This window comes from Nanorana parkeri, unplaced genomic scaffold (genome assembly GCF_000935625.1).
Source record: "Nanorana parkeri isolate BGI_ZX_2015 unplaced genomic scaffold, ASM93562v1 scaffold504, whole genome shotgun sequence".
Lineage (NCBI taxonomy): Eukaryota > Metazoa > Chordata > Amphibia > Anura > Dicroglossidae > Nanorana > Nanorana parkeri.
In genome coordinates this window covers 386,477-388,881 of record NW_017306772.1, presented here as the reverse complement: position 1 = coordinate 388,881, position 2,405 = coordinate 386,477, and the positions used below count along the sequence as shown (strand labels likewise).

General features: G+C 47.7%; 1 long non-coding RNA gene across 1 annotated transcript in view; it reads right to left on the bottom strand.

Moving 5' to 3' along the window:
• Nucleotides 1–231: 231 nt before the first annotated feature.
• The window catches only part of LOC108790799, a 4,980-nt gene continuing 2,806 nt past the window's right edge, over nucleotides 232–2,405 (bottom strand). Inside the window, exons 2-3 of the long non-coding RNA XR_001941463.1 lie at nucleotides 794–800; nucleotides 232–242 (exon numbers count right to left, since the gene is read on the bottom strand). This is a non-coding gene — a long non-coding RNA (uncharacterized LOC108790799). The remainder of the gene's footprint in view (nucleotides 243–793; nucleotides 801–2,405) is intronic.

The following is a 2,405-nucleotide window of genomic DNA, read 5'->3' as shown; positions in this document are numbered from 1 at the left end:
ACTCTGTTATTAACATAATGTTTAAAAAAACACCACGGGTGGCTAAAACATACTCCTGCCTCAACACAGGTCTGTGGAATGGTCGTAGGAATTCCATCCTTCTCCCTCATCTACCACAGAAGTAGGCTCTTTTATGCCTTAAGCCCCTGTCCTATTCAATAAAAGTTTAAAGATAGACAGTTCCTTCAGTGTTCTTCTGTTAGTCCCCAGAGACACCTCCGGGTGTTAAAGTGGATGGTTTTCTTCATCCTCTATTTTCTTTTGGTACCCCCTTTTACCAGTGTGGGGTTGTGGTAAACTTTCATGAGTGATTATTCTAATATTGTTTGGGTATCTGTGTTGCGATATATCTTAGTGGACTTTTTCAGACACACATAGATTTGCAATAGAGACGGAGGTTTTGTTTGTTTTTTGATAGAAATCTGGGCTCATACAATGGAAGGGGCCACCTAAACAGACCAAACTGTTTTTTTCACAATGGTGTAGCTTGTCCTGTATTGATTTGTATCACAATGGGATGGTGATCGTAAATAGTCACACCTAGCCTGGTCAAGATTCAAATCAAAATCTTGACTACTGATGGCAATTTATGGTACAACGCTGCCACCTAGAGGTGGGTACGTGAAATGCATTATATTCCATTTTGGATAAAGGTGAAAGGGGGGGCGGTGTTCCAAAGTGTGTGGCCAGTTTCTCTCAATAAAAAGCGAGTAGCTGAAAGGTTGAGGAGTACAGCACTTCACCAGACCAGGGCTTCACAGGAGTGGGACAGTACGAGGGCGCTTCACAAGACGAGAGGACTTCTTCAAGACCAGGACATACAAAGGATACTGCAACGAGAAGCCATTCTTCCTAGGCCAAGTCCTGCTCATCACGGAATTTGTGGAGCCTGCAACCTAAGCTAAGTACATTTTCAGTGTTTCCCCTCCTAGAAATCATACATGTACTAGAAGATAGTGTAGTGGGTGCATGTTATAGTTTGTAGCACCCTGTCTTGTTGATGTATTTGTTTGCTTTTCCTGTAACTAAGTTTGTACACACAGCATTTTAGCCAAGTAAACTACTTTTAATGCTACTGAGTCAGTTTCCTTGAAGTTTACTGCAAGAACAGACAACAAATAGAAATTAAAGTTTTGCCAAGCTTTACAGCTGGGCTCGTCCTTGGGATAAGCTTGACGTCTCTGGGATTTGTAGTCCAGAGCATTACAGTATCTTGTTAGCAAGATTGGTTGCTTGGCCAGGGAACCTTCTTCTTATCATGCAACTTCATTTCCTAAATTGTAATGGTTGGGAATATAAGGTTTGTGCTTTTAATGTGTAAACCATCAGTTCTCTTATTTTCCAATGTTTCCCCCAGAGACTTGTTCTCCTGGTGGCTTGCTCCAGTGTTTTTTTTTCTGTTGACCACATCATGCTGTGGGTCTGTTCTCCAAAATTCAGTATTTATATTGCCCCACCTGTTTTGGTTGGGGTTTTTATGGCTACAGCCTCTCACTGGTTGAAGCTCAGTGTTCCTTTAGGTGGATTCATTTACCTCAGTGCATTGTGTGCTGGGTGAGGCATACCCCATCCAGTCGAAAACCCAACCCCAGCTCGGTAACCAAGCTGTGTGAGGAGGAGGAGGGGGAAGGGAGGAAGGAGACAGGGAGAAGCCTCCCTGTCCCTCACTTGTTTGACTGTCGACACTGGTCCTCCAAGTGTGCCGAGCTGGCCGGGGACACTTAAATATTTCCCCTTGCGGGTCAAGCCGACCGTGGAACACTTTAATATTTCCCCTCACGGGACGAGCTGGCCGGCCACACTTCACTCTTTCCCCTTGCTCATCAAGCTGACCAGGGACACTTACATACTTCGCCTTATGCGTCAAGCTGACTGGGGATACTTGAATCCTTCCACTCGCGTGACCAGCTGGCCGGCCACATTTCACCCTTTCCCCTTGCTCATCAAGCTGACCGGGGACACTTACATACTTCCCCTTATGCGTCAAGCTGACTGGGGATTCTTGAATCCTTCCCCTGGCGTGAGCAGCTGGCCGGCCACATTTCACCCTTTCCCCTTGCTCATCAAGCTGACCGGGGACACTTACATACTTCCCCTTATGCGTCAAGCTGACTGGGGACACTTTAATCCATCCCCTCGCGTGACCAGCTGGCCGGCCACATTTCACCCTTTCCCCTTGCTCATCAGGCTGACCGGGGACACTTACATACTTCCCCTTATGTGTCAAGCTGACTGGGGACACTTGAATCCTTCCCCTCGCGTGACGAGCTGGCCGGCAACACTTAAGCCCGGTAGGCGATCCACGCCCCTGCCGGACCTCTTCAGCTGGACTTCTCCACCGTTGTCGGCCGTCCCTCCGGCGCTCTCCGCTCCAGCCCTTTCCTCCCGCGTGACGAGCTGGCCGG